Here is a 17,500-nt window from a genome sequence, read left to right on the forward strand (position 1 = left end):
TTCATGTGCCAGCGCATTTAGGCCCGCAGTTTCAATCATACAAGAGAGATATTGTCACGTTTTCATCAGGACAGCTGACAGACACAGACGTTCCCCCCTGCTTTTTTTCTCCTTCTTATATTAAAGGGCCAGTTCACTCAGAATGCAAATGCATTCGTGCCACTGTAGTTTTGAGACAGTTTCCAGAAAAGATCTGCTCACAACACATTGTGACGTGAGGTGTTGTGTGCTCGTAGAACAGCTTTGTTCCCACTACATTTGTACTTTTTCATTTTCTAGAAATATAGTGGAGTCAAATGTACAAAATGTTGTGCAAATCCAATTGCAAAATACAGATCAGACAAATCAAAGTACAGTATTCAAGATAAGGGTACCTCGTTACCAGGGCAGGAATTTCATGGAGGCCATGAAGGCCATGGCTGCCGTTGCCCCTCAGTTTGGCCTTGTGCCCCTCAAACCAATGGCATGACCTGAGGCCACAGTGGCCTTAATGCCCCAGCTGACTGTAGCACTTTCTCCTCTGTCTCTTTCTTGTTAATATGTAGACAGCAGACACCAGTGTCTTTATTGCGACCGTAGGTCGCATTTACTATCAAACCCTGCACAAAGTGTAAGTCAGTCCGTCAGTCAGTCTGTCTGTCACACCTCACACGTCACACTCTTGCCCTGCTCATATCTCCGCAACCGTTGCCCCGATCCATGCCAAATTTTGCACACACGTTCCTTACCTGCCAAACTACAACCTCCAAGGACCCCCGGAGCTCCAGGGACCCCCAGGTCCCTGGGGGACCCCCAGATGTAAAAAAGGACCAAATGTGCTAAACTGACCAAATGACCACCCCAACGGGGCTGCTCACGGGGAATTCCCGGGGACCACCCACTCCTGGTGCTCCAGAACGGATGCAAAAGTGGTGGCGCCCCTAGTGGAGGACCCCCTACACTGCAGCTCACATAAAATGCCGTAACTCCGGCTAGGAGCGACCGGGACAGCCGGGGCCGGTACCTATTCGTCCGCCTTGCCGGCGCGGAGACCCCACCCCTCATTTCTCACATGGCCCTCTTCTAGCGCCACCATGAGGCCGATTCTTGCAAAACACATTTTTGGACACTGCTCCTACAATTTTTGCCCTAAAATCACGCAAATCGGTACACAGTATGTCTACACTCATCCCATCAACATGAATCTCTCCCATATAGCGCCACCTCCAGGCCGATTTTTAAAAACACATTTTTGGACACTGCTCCTACAGATTTTGCCCTAAAATCACGAAAATCACTACACAGTATGTCTACACTCATGTCATCAACATGGATCAGGAAGATTTTGGCAAAACATATTTTTGCCCTATTTGTGGAGATAAGTGACCTACGGTCGCTTATCTCCCGATTAGGGAGTCTTACTGGTTGTCATGTAGACACCAGTGTCTTTCTTGTCATGTAGACACCAGTGTCTTTCTTGTCATGTAGACACCAGTATCTTTCTTGTCATGTAGACACCAGTGTCTTTCTTGTCATGTAGACACCAGTGTCTTTAGTTGAGATTCTGAAATCTTAACACCCCCCGAGTCCCCATCTTTAAACCGATCCAGTGACTTTGATTGGTGCAGGACTGAGCATGGATCAGATTGTAAATACCACCAGGAAGACTCCCAAATCGGGAGATAAGCGACCGTAGGTGGCTTATCTCCACAAATAGGGCAAAAATGTGTTTTTCCAAAATCTTCCTGATCCATGTTGATGACATGAGTGTAGACATGCTGTGTAGTGATATTCGTGATTTTAGGGCAAAAACTGTAGGAGCAGTGTCCAAAAATGTGTTTTAAAAATCGGCCTGAAGGTGGCGCTAGAATAGGGCCATGTGAGAAATGAGGGGTGGGGTCTCCGCGTTGCCTTGGCGGACGAATAGGTACCGGCCCCGGCTCTCCCGGACGCTCCTAGCCCGAGTTACGGCATTTTATGTGCGCTGCAGTGGCAGGGGGTCCTCCACTGGGGGCGCCACCACTTTTGCATCCGTTCTGGAGCACCAGGAGTCGGTGGTCCCCGGGAATTCCCCGTGAGCAGCCCCGTTGGGGTGGTCATTTGGTCATTTTTGCACATTTGGTCATTTTTTACATCTGGGGGTCCCTGGGGCTCCGGGGGTCCTTGGAGGTTGTAGTTTGGCAGGCAAGGAGTGTGTGTGTAAAATCTGGCATGGATCGGGTCAACGGGTGCGGAGATATAAGCAGGGAAAAAGTGTGACGTGTGACGTGTGACGGACTCACTGACTCACTCACAGACAGCCTGTGGAGGTTTTGGTACCTACGGTCGCAATCATTCATCTATTTCACCGCAGATATAGGTTATCATCCCTAACCCTTAAATTCAACACATTCTTTCAATGGAATAAAATATTGTTTTATTCAATGGCCTTCCTGCCCTGGCATTTGGCCTTTGAGCCCTCAAAAAGAATGGACGACACCAAAGGCCAAGTGGCCTTGCCCCTAAAATGATGAAATTCCAGGCCTGCTCGTAACTGTCCACACCCTACATGGAATGTCAGTCATTTAGCAACGAGGACTAATGGAGACAAATGTGGCTAATAAGGATTACGTACTTTTTTCCCCGCTACACCAAAACTCTTCATCAATACTAGGCGATCTACAAGTCATCGCGTTGCAACTGTGAACATGTACAGTAGATCATCTATTTTCACAGAATCCTCTATTTTTGTCAAATGTTCGCTTACATGCTCAGCATCGGGACACTGTAGAGTTCAAGTGATTTAAGAGCGACAGACATGGTTCATTAGCTGTGTGTTTATGGAGTCACATATCTAATATCTCTGCCTTTTATTTATTAATTTCAAATTTATTTTAATAGTGTCATTGTCAGGCAGAAACCTTGTATCTCCAAGTTTAAAATGTGTACGTTTTTTTGTAAAGCAAAGCCCTGCTTCATCATACAAGACCGTCGCACAAGACTAGTGAAAACAGCCGATTTACAAGCACACAACGCCTCGCGGCGCGAGGCGTTGCACTAGCGCCGCGTTTTCTCTAGTTTAAATCATTTTTAACTCTTTTACTGCCTTATTTATTATTTATTTATTTGTGCTACTGCGATCAAAAAGTAGCTTACCTTTGCGATGTTATAGAACATTATCAATGGATTATTTCCAAACTAAATCTTTTTCAATTCACAATTATAGCTGTGCTCGAGCCAAACTGACTGCAGGGGGCAGCCACAGGCAATGAATGAATGTGCAAATGGCCCCCTCGCCCCTTAGTTCAGCGCGTAGAAATGCATTTTCTAGATCAGGTCCACAGAAAACAGCCAGGAAGTGAATTGGCCATCCATTATTGTTTATGTGTGGTGGAGATTTGAGGGCGTGTGTTTGAGGGCAAGGTAAAAGAACGAGCGTTCGTATTGGCAACAATAACTCGCCAGAACGGATCAAACGTTAACGTACATAGCGGTAAAAAGAGTTAAAATGATAAATACAAAACGGTTTTGGACATACAAGGTTCCCACCCGACAACAAACGATATATTTTCTTTGTAGAGCAGAATATTCCTGAGCGATGGGTCTGTGTGTGAAGTGATGTGTGTGCTTATACAGACAGGCATGGAGAGGACAGTTGATGGAACAGGAGAAGGAGGGCTGGACCTCCCCTGAAGACATGACAAATACTGTTACATGCTTCAGCTGACTGTTTAACCCCTCTCTCTCTCTCTCTCTCTAATACACACACAGACACGAGCACACACGCATAAACCCAAGCACGCACAGGCGCACACGCACACGCACACACATCTCTCTTTTAAACAAAGACAGACACTGACATTATGCTGTACTGTACGTCTGACAGATACACAGAGGCGCACACACAAACGTGCTCACACGCACGCACACGCACGCACACGCGCGCACGCACGCACGCACGCACGCACGCACGCACGCACGCACGCACGCACACACACACACACACACACACAGAAACACACACAGAAACACACACAGAAACAACAGAGTATAGGAGGTTTTATTGTGATAACCTGGCTGCTATGACAGTGATAGCCCTTCACTTTGTGTTGCTTACACTGAGGACGCACGCACGCACGCACGCACACACACACACACACACACACACACACACACACTAGTAGTGTGGTACGATGTGTACTTCCGTAGGATTTTTGTGCCAAAATTGATTTTTTTGCAGATCCTGGTTCTATAGAGTCCAAACTATGAGAAAATGATGGGTGCCAACTTTTCCGGACCCCCGCCCCCTTTCTGGGGGTCATCTAGTTTGGGACCTCCCAGAACAGTACAACAAACAAACATTCTGAGTTCATTTATTACACTTTTGAAGCAGACAGAATAACCTTTCTGACTTTTGGTTGGGGTCTTTCCTCACCTGGGACCCCCCAGACGTACCCCTGTGCCTATCTCAGTACTCGCTCTGCTCCTGCTCCAGAAAAATGTCATATTAGATCATAATTGAATAAATGTAGCTGGGCTCTAAAAACAAAAATGAGTAGTAGGCAAATACCAGGGGTCTTCCACAGGGGCTTCGGGACCCCTAGGGGGTCCTCAGAGTTACTACATAGTGTACTTCTAATGATTTTTTTGGCTGAACTTTAATTTTTTACTGATTTGGCTTTTATAGGGACCAAACTGCGAGAAAATGATGAGTGTCAGATTTTCCTGACCCCTGCCCTTTTTCTGGGGGGTCATCTATTTTAGGACCTCACAGAACAGTATGCCAGCCAGTTAATGTCCAATTTATAATATTAGAGCTGTTTTGAAGGTTTTAAAACATTCTAAGTTCATATATTGCACTTTTGAAGCAGCCAGAATAACCTTTCTGACTTTTGATGGGGGTCTTTCCTCACCTGGGACCTGGGACATTACAGTCCTTGCAGGGCTCCTGCTCCAAAACAGTGTCAAATTAGATCATAATTGAAGCATAAACGCTTTTGTAGCTGGGCTCTGACAACAAAAATGAGTAGCTAATACCAGGGGTCTTCCACAGGGGGTCTGGGAGGTGTCCTCAGAGGTACTACAGGGGGCCAGCTAAATCTCTGGTCACCCCAACCTCCCAGTCAGCCAAGACATCTGACTGGAAAATACCCCCCACTCTTTGAATTCCATCCATTTTCTTCAATTGGTGGAAGCTCAGGGCAATTTGTCAGGTATAATTTATACTGCATTGTGACGTAGTTGGCATGGAGGATATGTGGTAGTAGTGCAGCTCCAAGTTCTTTGACTGAAAACCCACCCCATTACCCTGCATTATCACAGATGCGGGGTTGTTGGACCAAAGTGCTCCAATGACTCCAATGTTGATGGAAATAAGTAAGCCTTGCCCAGCCCTGTGGCTCATAGGGCAGGAGTCCTGTTTCTGTGAGGCAGCTTGATGTACATTAAGTACCCCTGGACAGTGGACATGATAATAGTTTGTCACAGGGACATACCCCAATCCAGCCTTTGATGCTGAGGTCATACATTCAAGATGTATGACAAGATGTGTGTGTGTGTGTGTGTGTGTGTGTGTGTGTGTGTGTGTGTGTGTGTGTGTGTGTGTGTGTGTGTGTGTGTGTGTGTGTGTGTGTGTGTGTGTGTGTGTGTGTGTGTGTGTGTGTGTGTGTGTGTGTGTGTGTGTGTGTGTGTGTATGGCCAAGACTGATGGCCAAGACAGCCCATATCTGTGACTGTGTGGCTGGTTCTATAGACAGGGATCTCCATGTATGGGCATAAAAGGGTATGATGTCAGTTGTCATAGACATCATAGGACTTTCACATAACAAATAACTGAGTCAGCATGTTTGGGCTCTCATATCTCCATATACAGTACATACGGTACCAGGGGTCTCCATATATGGGTAACTGGTCCGATATACATCACTGGCCAGATGGCAAAGAATTGGCGCCCTGAGGCATCTTACTAGTAAATAATACTGAGTGAGAATACTAATACAGTTTCTAATATTATTCAAAAATAGATAGCAAATTGCAGAACTGGTTGCAAGAATATGGCCAAAACTGAAATAGCCATTTGGCTGGCCCCCTGTAGTAACTCTGAGGACACCTGGGGGTCCCGGACCCCCTTTGGAAGACCCCTGGTATTAGCTACTACAGGTACAAAAGCTTTTATGCTTCAATTATGATCTAATTTGACACTGTTCTGGAGAAGGAGCAGAGCAAGGACTGTATTGAGTACTGAGATAGGCTCAGGGGTCATTACGGGGGCAGTGGCGGTTCTGAAAATTGTGGGGCCCCCCTGCGAGGAGGTGGGTGGGGGCCCTTTTGCAAATGATGCGCAGATACTCTACCGACTCGTCGGGTCGAGGGGAGCACATATAAATACACAATTAAGCTTTTAACACCACAACTTTTACACCACCAACAAGCGGAGTATGAACTTGACACTAGCTTGACACTAGAAACACAGCTGTAAACACAAAGCAATCTGTTGGACATTGTGTTTGATATGTCCATTCTAAACAACTGTTGCAGTGGGCCGCTAGGCTAGGGGGCTGCCCAGTGGCAAAAAAAAAAAAAAAAAAAAAAAAAAATTTTTTTTTTTTTTTTTTTTTTTTTTTGGGGCCCCCCTCTGCTGGGGCCCCCCCGCCTTGCGGGGGTTGCGGGGGTCTCCCCGCCGCCACTGTACGGGGGTCCCAGGTGAGGAAAGACCCCCACCAAAAGATGGAAAGGTTATTCTGGCTGCTTCAAAAGTGCAATATATGAACTTGTTTTAAAATCTTCAAAACAACTCTAATATTGTGAAAATTGGACATTAACTGGCTGGCATACTGTTCTGGCATACTGTTCTGCGTCCTAAAATAGATGACCCCCCCAGAAAGGGGGCAGGGGTCAGGAAAATCTGACACCCATCATTTTCTGAAAATGTGGTCCCTATAAAAGCCAAAGCAGTAAAAAATACATTTTAGCAAAGAAATCCTTAGAAGTACACTTCGTATCACACTTTTAGTAACTTTGAGGACCCCCAGGGGTCCCGAACCCCCTGTTGAAGACCCCTGGTATTTGTTACTACTTATTTTTGTTTTCAGAAAAAAACTTTTATGCTTCAATTATGATCTAATATGACATTGTTCTGGAGCAGGAGCAGAGCGAGTACTGAGATAGGCACAGGGGTCCGTCTAGGGGGTCCCAGGTGAGGAAAGACCCCAACCAAAAGTTAGAAAGCTTATTCTGGCTGCTTCAAAAATGTAATAAATGAACTCAGAATGTTTTAAAACCTACAAAACAACCCTAATATTAAGAAAATTGGACATTAACTGGCTGGCGTACTGTTCTGGGAGGTCCCAAACTAGATGACCCCCAGAAAGGGGGCGGGGGTCCGGAAAAGTTGGCACCCATCATTTTCTCATAGTTTGGACTCTATAGAACCAGGATCTGCAAAAAAATCAATTTTGGCACAAAAATCCTACGGGAGCTGTTTTGTGGACGCATCGTACCACACTATAGTGTCGGTGGTGTCCTTGTGAAGGCGTGTGAATAGAGAACACTGTCAGCGTGAGTAAGGACGCTGCTACTGTATAGTGAACACAAACACACACCTGTTGAGCAGGTGTGGAGAAGTTGTCCTTGCAGCTGATGATCTCGATGAATAGACAATAATGGCCACATATAGACTTGGCCATCTGTTCCAAACTCCTCACTTCAACACCTAGAACCCTATATGCTTAGTGGCCCGCTGTGAGCTTGTAGTTCGGCTAGTTTTGGTGTAGAGGGAAAAAAGAGCAGACTAAGTACAGAGTGAAAGGTCAACTTTACTACGTATTGACAGTTCGAGTGGTTAAATATCTGAAAACACAAATTGACATGAATCCAAAATACACTGATTGTGCTGTCAAATGATGAAACTATATGGAATCTCTGAAAAGGTTGTGGGGGTCCCTGCTTCATCTCTCTCTCAACTAAGGGGTCCTTGGCCTGAAAACGTTGAAGACACATCTATGGTGCTCTATACTCTCTTCACCGAAAATAGCCACAGCCTGTTGTTTGTGAGCTTATATTTTCGCGGAACATTTCTCCCCAGAATAAGTTGTCCTACACCAGGGTTCAAGGGGTTGATCCAGCTACAGTACATGTACGGCTTTAGATCACCGCCGTCATCATGACACTATATTGATTCTTCAGATTCTTCAGATGTTACATTTACATCAGCTGATGTACAAGCAACCAAAATACAATTGACAATAATTGTATTGTTTTATTTTGTATTTTTTTTCACTGAATTTGACATGGCGCTACATTGATAATTATCGCCCAAATTAAACACTTTCAAGCTGGCGTGCCTAATAGGCCTGCATGTCACAACTATTACATAAACATTTAATCGCAATTATTTTATTTTTATTCATATGCTCCAGTGTTCAGCGACAAAAACATTTTTTGTGTGACTGTTAATCGTCACGTAAAATGTCATAATCGTGACAGCCCTACGTGCCTATTTTGCCCTATTTGGAGATTACCAGACGTTTAACATTTTTGCAGGATGAGAGCAGACAGACTTCAGTAGAAAACAGTGTTTCAGGCGGGAGGCGTCAGAAACACGTGCAGAAGCAGACGGACAGAAGTCTGAGAGGAAGAGAGAGAGAGGGAGAAAGAGAGAGAGAGGGGGAGCTGGTGTTGTGGTCAGAAATCATGCGGTCGCAGGAGCCTGACGGATTGAAAAATGACTTTCTTGGCCTCCCGACGAGCTTTGTAATTTTGTCAGACATCCTTAAAGGAGGCATCCAGACCAAAACACTATTGGGTTAAATCTGCCTTTTATCAGATCCCTTCATACATGCTGCAGTTGTTTTTTTGGAGCCGTGTGCAAAGCACATGAGCTCCCAGTGAGTGGCAATGTGTGTCCTCACCAGAGTCTGTGTCCAGTCAAGAATGAACAGGATCTGCACATGCGCGATTTTTTGGATGGGATTTATGTCACTTTGAAGTGAGCCGGATCTCTGGAATCCGTTCCTTTCAAAGAGCCGTTCAAAAGTTATTTATTTTGTAAATACTTTGTAGATTTTGATTAGAATTACAAATCACTTCAATCAAAAACATAGACCTGGAACTGCTCCAATTCACGGCTCCACTTCGAACCGAGGTTTGATTTTTATATACGTACGTACATGCCCCTGTTCTGCATTCTCCCCACCCCTCCACAGCTAAAACGTGTGTATTTGACGAGTAGTCTACTCGTCTTTTCTGCATGAACAGCTGCCATGGAGGGACAAACGGTGCATCTGTGAGTCTCATGAAACGGTAAATACATGATCCATTTCAAGAAAGTGAAGTTTGGAGCGACAGAAATAGCCGCATTAGTGAGTAGCTACCTCTTCAAATACCCCCGTTTTAGCTGTGGAGGGGTGGGGAGAATGCAGAACAGGGGCATGTATATAAAAAACAACTGCAGCGTGTATGAAGGAATCTGATAAAATGCAGATTTAACCCTATATGTGTTTTGGTCTGGATGCCTCCTTTAACCACCTTAACCCTGCCGTTCCTATTTTGAGGACGAATCTTTCAAATTCGGTAAGACAAAATGTCAAATACTGCAAGAAATAGCCGCCTTCCAATCTCAACAACACGATGACACGCTGTGCGTCTCACATACATACGCGCATGCACGTATACGTCGCACGCACGCACGTACGCACACAAACACAGACACACACACACACTTGCCTCTCACCCTCTCGGATCCTCAGGTATGTGTTTGAGCTCAAGTGCATAAAACCCTCCAACATGGAGACGGTGAATCTCAGAGCGATGTTGAGGCGAGAGAGGAAGAGGCCTGCTGCCTACGTCTAGCGTCAGACAGGAGAGCAGGCTGCAGCGCTGAGCAGGGGCGTCACAAGGGGTAGGAAAGTGGGACTGAGTTACCGGGGCCCAAGGTGGAGGGGGGGCCCTAGTAACTTTAATCTATTGAAAAATAGCAGATATACAAGCTCACAGCGCGGCACCGAGTGCCGCGCTGCGAGCTTGTAGATCTGCTATTTTTTAAAAGTTGTGAAAATGTGTGAAAATCTTTGAATATATGTATTTTTTAAAGCGAACATTTCTAACTCAAATTTTGCTTCTGGGGGGGGTCCCTGGAACTAAATATTTTTAGATTGGGGTCCGTGGCCAAATACATATCATCTTGGGGGTCCTTGACATAGGTTTCTTGCTCACATTTTCACGATTTTCCAAAAATAGCAGATATACAAGCTGCGAGCTTGTATATCTGCTATTTTTCAATAGTTAACGTTCATGGGGGGCCCGCAGTGAATCCTTGCACCCAGGGCCCAGAATTTGGTGTGACGCCCCTGGCACTGAGCTTTATTCATGCTGCTCAGCACCGTGTGCCGCTGCTCCTCCAGACTATCAGCAGCTCAGCCTACAGACGGAGCCTGCAGCGTGCTGCGTCTCGTAGACAGACTGGTGGTGGTGGTATTACCATGGTAGAAACCTGGATGTCTGCGTTGCCCCAAGGAGGGGGATTCAGGCAGTGGATTAGAGCGATAGACCCAGGATAGGAGGCTCTCTTCCCTGGGCTTATAACCTGACTGGATAAGATGCCTGAGGGCCTCGGTGGAACCAGTGTATAGACGGAGGTAACAGCATGCTAAGTGGTGTTAACACAGACACACACACACACACACACACACACACACACACACACACACACACACACACACACACACACACACACACACACACACACACACACACTGAGACTGACGCAGATGATTGCTTGCAAAGACATACCGGTAGACTTGGGCACATGTCTAGCTACATATCGTCACTGTCGGGCAGAAACCTCGTATCTCCAAGTTTCAAATTTGTTTGAGCGTTTTTTTTTTCTCACAAATAAAGCCCTGCTTCATCATACAAGGCCGTCGCACAAAAGTAGTGAAAACAGCAGATCTACAAGCACACAACGCCTTGCCCGTGAGGCGTTGTGTGCTTGTAGATCGGCTGTTTTCTCTAGTTTAAGTCATTTTTTAAATGATACATACAAAACGAACGGTTTTGGTCATACAAGGTTTCTACCCGACAACGACGATATACTGTGCACTCACTCTCTTATGCAATATCCCACATGTACTAAAAGCCCCTGCGGGGGGTGTGTGTGTGTGTGTGTGCGTGTGCGTGTGCGTGCGTGTGCGTGCGTGCGTGCGGTTTCTATGGAAACCCTTCCAGTACCAGGTATAGGGGCCTCAGGCCCTGGATTCAGTTACAGGTCAATCATCATCTGCACATGTGCTGTCAGAAAAATCTGCCTCACACACGACTGACTGACTGCAGTTGAACGCGCAGGTCGCGTGCGTGCGTGCGTGCGTGTGTGTGTGTCTCTGAGACAAGTTCAAGACGGGTGTCTCATGGGATTATGGTGACAGCCACACATTATTATTGCTATTATATTCCTTTAAAAGATACTTTTCATCACTTGTTATGTTACTATGCATACTCATTTCCTAAGGGTGTAACGATACATTTTAATAGCGATTCGATACATATCACGATACATGGTTGACGAAACGATACATGGACGATATTGGTTCAGTCATGGCGATACGATACGATTCGATTTAATTATTTAAAATCGATATAGTAACTGTTTAGAAAAGAAATTAAAACTGTGTGAAAGGTGTGGATAGTGCAGGTTTTTAAGGGAAACATGTATTATTATGGATATAAATAAGTAAACACAGTGATTATCTGCCAAATACATGGACATTGTATATTGACAAACCCGCACCTTGACATGAACCCAGAGATTACACACAATTATCGATAGACCAGTGTAGCTATATGGAAAGGAAAAGTAATTAACCCCTCCTTTTAAAATGTTCTTCTTAAAAATGCTAAATACAATGCACAAGTAGGTAGTATCGATGGATACAGTCGATTCTTTGCACTGCCGATTCAATGCGATACAAAATAAAACGATACGATTCGATTTTAGCTGTTTTCATTTCGATATACCGTACTTAGATTTTTTTAAGTTAAAAACGATATTTCGATACATATCTTTACACGCTTATCATTTCCCAATGCAGAGGCAAAATATATACCTCCAAATAATATTTTAACCACTTTCAAGCTGGCATCACCATTTTGGCCATGTCATTCTAGGCGAATAGAATGCAATTAGTTATTGTTGTGTTGTCCAAAATAGCAGCTCTATACAAGGTCACAATGCATTGTATCGTACGTGGTAGATCTGTTTGTTTGTTTGTTTGTTTATTTTTTTGCTATGAATGCAGGTGTGCCTTGACATTTGGACATTGGTGTGCATTGGACACAACACGTTTGGAAATCATTAGAGCTATGGTTTTAAGACATCTGATAAGAACCCTTGTATTATTGGGCTTATGTTATGCTTGTCTGAACACGCACGCACGCACGCACGCACGCACGCACGCACGCACGCACGCACGCACGCACGCACACACACACACACACACACACACACACACACACACACACACACATTGATAACAATTTTCATTCACAACACATATAAGCACCCAAACACAACATCATACATACATCCATGTTTGTACATACAGGTCCATGCACTATTGCATACTTTACAATGCCCTCATGTAGGGTTGGGACCCGAAACCGGGTTCTTTTTAGGAACCGGTTCCATGATAGCGGGTCCAGAACCGGGTCAATCATTTTTGCCGGTCCGATTCTCTTAACGGGTCTCATCAGCGCGCATTAGCTGTGTGCATTCCATTACAAGCAGCTGTGGTGACGTCAGCCTCTACAGAAGAAATGCTGGGAATGTCCGCGTCACTGAGCAGCGCGAGTCGGCCGCAGCCGTTTGTCCTTTGGGGGGGCCGTGTGTCTCGCTCCACTCCAGCGTGATAGCGTCACCTCCTTCTCACACACGTGTTAATATTAACAAGCCAACAACAACAACAAGAGCAAGCATGAAGCCATCAGAATGGTCGCCGATGAAGAAAAGAAAAGACAGCGCGCTGTCACACCGCATGCATGGATGTTACACCGACATTCCTTTGGAACCGAAATGTGTGACACCAATGTCTGAGTAACATTACCCAATGCAACTATGCGATGCAGTCACACATTTCTTTGCCAAACCCATGTCGGTGTAACATCCATAAGTTCCACACGCACGCTGACAGACACAGTCACAGAAGCTTGTTCTTCAACAGGGAACAAAATGCGAAAATTGGATTTTACAAAACGGACCCCGTCAGCGTCGATCCCGTTTTAAAGAGGAAAAAAGAGCTTAAAACCAACTTGCTAGGGTTACGTCGTCTTGGTGTTGATGAAGACAAGTTTATATCGGATCTGCAAGCTCAAAAGTAGTCGCGCATAGTTGTCTGAGTTGTATGAGTGGAACGTTAAATCAGACGCACTGCAGTGCAATTATTTACTATAAAATCTACTATTACATTTGCCTGTACAGTACACTGGGACTTGGGAGTTAATCTGTTATATAGGGCTCGTGATCGCGCTGCTGCTGTTGTGATGTGTTACATTATAGACATGATGTCTGCAAAAAAACACTTTCTTTAATATAGAAAACATTTGTATCATAGCCTATTCTTCTTCCTCGTTGTATTGTTGTTTTTAATGTAATGAAAATAGGGCGCTTTATTATGAGGAAAAAACTGGTGTGTTTTCCCTTTTAAAATTGGGTAAAATCGCGCATTTTTAAACACATTTCCTTAACGGTTATCAATTATGTAACCGATAAACTTTTGCTCCCGACAACCCCCCCCCCCCCCCCCCCATGGTTTAAGTTGTGTTTATTATGTAATTGTATAAAATCCTAACGAGTCCCAACCCTACCCTCATGCCCACACATGCATGCCCAAGCAAACTCATGAATACATACAGAGAAAAACAACATTGCCACACACAGACATCAAAATCCATATGCATTATTCTCTACCGCAGTGGTTTTCAACATTTTCAGGCCAAGGACCCCTTAGTTGAGAGAGACAGATGAAGCAGGGACCCCCACAACCCATAGGTACCATGCAGTTTCATCGTTCGACGGCACAATCATCAGTGTATTTTGGATTCATGTCAATTTGTGTTTTCAGATAGTTAACTATTTGAACCGTCAATACTTGACCTTTCACTTTGCACTTAGTCTGCTCTTTTTCCCCTCTACACCAAAGCTCTTTGCCGAAAATAGACAATCTAAGCTCACAACGCCTTGCAACAAGATCTGCTATTTTTGGCTAAAGTTCTCCGAATATATGGACGCTAGGGTTCACGTGGTTAACTGTAAAAATTGAGAAAAAGGTTTCTATCACACAAAGATTTGGAGGACCCCCTGTAGTAACTCTGAGGACCCCCTGTTGAAGACCCCTGCTCTACTGTATACCCACGAAGGCAAACCCGCGGTACACGCACCGTGTGCACGCGCACTGTATTCTACACACTTGAGCAGTGCTCTAACCACACGTGGAGAAACGTGGCTGTCAAATCCAGGCAGGAATGTGTTGAGCTGAGCGAGGTTTTCTCTTTCATGCAGACAACACAAGACACGCTTTGTTTCAGAGCTACAGAGCCGCCGTGACTTGACCACGCCGGGGCTTTATTAGCAACCCTCGGTGCTGCTCTGTGGCTATGTGGTATTTTTCAATCTTCGCATGCGTATATCTGCCAGAATGTGCATTTAAAATACCCTTTTATGCCAAATACAAAGGTCTTTTTGGCTCCCCGCTCTCTTGTGAACGGTGTGTGCAGTCCGTACACAGCAAATCCTTTTGGTATTGTGTTTTTGTTAGCATAATATTACACCCAACATGGCTTACAGTATTTGTTACAGTATTTGTTGCATTTTGAGAAAGCTGGCCCTGTGTAGCAGCCTGGGACTGAAGGCATTGCCACTGCCTAAAGGCAGAGACACATCCATGACATCCTGGGACCCTGTGGTCCAAACAGGAGATACATATAGATCATCACCTAGGCCAGTGGGGTCCATGCTCAAGCTCCCTCAGCCCTATGTTCCCTCCGCCTTATGTTCCCTCAGCCTTATGTTCCCTCAACCCTATGTTCCCTCAGCCTTATGTTCCCTCAGCCCTATGTTCCCTCAGCCCTATGTTCCCTCAGCCTTATGTTCCCTCAGCCCTATGTTCCCTCAGCCCTATGTTCCCTCATCCCAAAATAGGACCCTATGTTCCCTCAGCCCTATGTTCCCTCAGACCAAAAATCTCAGTCCCCCATGGCATTGTTTCCGACGTCTCATTGTTCTGACGCCCCATTCGTCCGATGCTGGTGAATGCTAACCTGGTGAATGCTAACCTGGTGAATGCTAACCTGCCGACGCTGCTGAATGCTAACCTGTTGAATAATAACCTGGTGAATGCTGACCTGCCAACGCTGGTGTATGCTAACCCGTGAATGCGGACCTGCCGACACTGGTGAATGCTAACCTTTTGAATGCTGGCGAATGCTAACCTTGTGAATGCTGACCTGCCGATGCTGGTGAATGCTAACCTGGTGAATGTTAACCTGGAGAATGCTAACTCTTTATATGCCCATATATGGAGATCCCTGATGTCATCATTATTAAGGCCATAATCTGTGAATGCATGGGTAACAGGGATCTCCATATATGGGTAACTGGTCCGATATATATTAATAAAGGATAACATAAATTAAAAGTTCACATATGGGTATTCCCAGATGATGCCCTGTTAGGGGAACCACACCAACAGAATCCATATATGGCCAAGACTGGTGGCCAAGACAGATGGCGTGACCTTGCCCAGTAAGACGCCCTTAATGGGACATCGGAACAATGAGATGTCGGACCAATGCCATGGCACTGTCTATTTTGGGCTGAGGGAACATAGGGCTGAGGGAACATAGGGTCTATTTTTGGGTTGAGGGAACATAGGGCTGGGGGAAACATAGGGTTGAGGGAACATAGGGTATAATAAATTGTTAGGGAGTGAGGGAACATAGGGCTGAGGGAACATAGGGCTGAGGGAACATAGGGCTGAGGGAGCTTGAGCATGACCCCGGCCAGGGTTTCTCAACCACTGTGCCTGGGGACCTTTGGTGTGCCCCTGAGAAGGGTCAAGTGTGCCCCTTGAAACTGCTTGAAAGCCAGTATTGTATTTATCATTTAAAAAATGATTTAAACTAGTGAAAACAGCCGATCTAGCGTGTGTGCGTGCGTGCGTGCGTGCGTGCGTGCGTGCGTGCGTTTTCTTTCTTTCTTTCTTTCTTTCGTCCTGCCTCTCACAAACACAGCACAAATCAAAGGAATAGCCTACGTCGCTTAGTATCTGTGCCATTCTCATTTTCGATACGTACACAAACACAGATGAAAAAGTCTCTCGCACAGACACTCACACACAGACAATAGAAGTCCTCCTGAATGGGCTCAACTCCCCTGACACATCTGAATGAAAACCCGCTCCCATTGTAAGGACATTGTTAGAGGCTGTGGGTACGGTACGTGCGTGCCCGTGTGTCTTTGTCCTGCTATCTTTTTTCACTTTCTCTTTCTTTAATTCTACTCCAGGGGTATTCAACGTTTTCAGGCCAAGGACCCCTTAGTTGAGGGAGAGATGAAGCAGGGACCCCCCCACAACCTTTTCATAGATTCCATATAGTTTCATTGTTTGACAGCAAAGTCATCAGTGTATTTTGGATTCATGTCAATTTGTGTTTTCAGATATGTAACCACTTGAACCGTCAATTCTTAACTTGACATTTCACTCTGTACTTAGTCTACTTTTTTTCCCCTCTATGCGAAAGCTCTTTGCCTAAGTTCACAGAATATGGACACTAGGGTTCAAGTGGTTAACTCATTCAGAGCCCCAGACATTAACGGATTATAATGTCCAAAGTGCCTCCTTCAGGTCCCATTCACTTGCGTTGTCTTATTTTGAAGGCCAGAAGTCCACCGCGCAATCACTTCCGGTCTGACGTCATCGGATCGTGCGCCGGAACCGATCCGTGTCCACGTGGAGTTGTGTAATGGCCGACCGGGAGCTTTTATAACTGTGTAACATAAGCGAGCATCTGCCTCCATCCTAGCTTCTAAAGTGTAGTTTTGAGATAATGGACATTAAAGATGAGATCCCCCGTCCACCTCAATGTTATGGATGGGACTATTTTGTGCTCGTGGAGCCGTGATGATGCGAAATCAGCGACGGATTTCGTCTCCGGACCGCCGGCGTTTCTTCTCGGTAATGTACTCGCCGTTACAGTAATCTATTACTTTTCCTGAGATATCCCGTGAATGGCACTACAGATACTCGAGTACATTTCGCGAGACATCTCGCGAATGGCACTAGATGAGTTAATACAAAAAATACATTTCTATCACTCAAAGATTTGAAGGACCCCCTGTAGTAACTCTGAGGACCCCCTAGGGGTCCCAGACCCCCTGTTGAAGACCCATGTTCTACTCAATTCAATTCAAAAGGCTTTATTGGCAGGAACATATTGTTACAGTATTGCCATGGTATAAGAAACAGTTGAACATAAAAGTGATTATAAAAGATTC

General features: G+C 45.3%; 1 protein-coding gene across 1 annotated transcript in view; it reads left to right on the top strand.

Moving 5' to 3' along the window:
- LOC308293196 (RNA-binding motif, single-stranded-interacting protein 3-like) overlaps positions 1 to 17,500 on the top strand; it is a 527,253-nt gene that overhangs the window by 468,288 nt on the left and 41,465 nt on the right. The window lies entirely within an intron of this gene.

Source organism: Nannobrachium achirus (genome assembly GCF_963921795.1).
Source record: "Nannobrachium achirus genome assembly, chromosome: 10".
In the NCBI taxonomy this organism is placed as follows: domain Eukaryota; kingdom Metazoa; phylum Chordata; class Actinopteri; order Myctophiformes; family Myctophidae; genus Nannobrachium; species Nannobrachium achirus.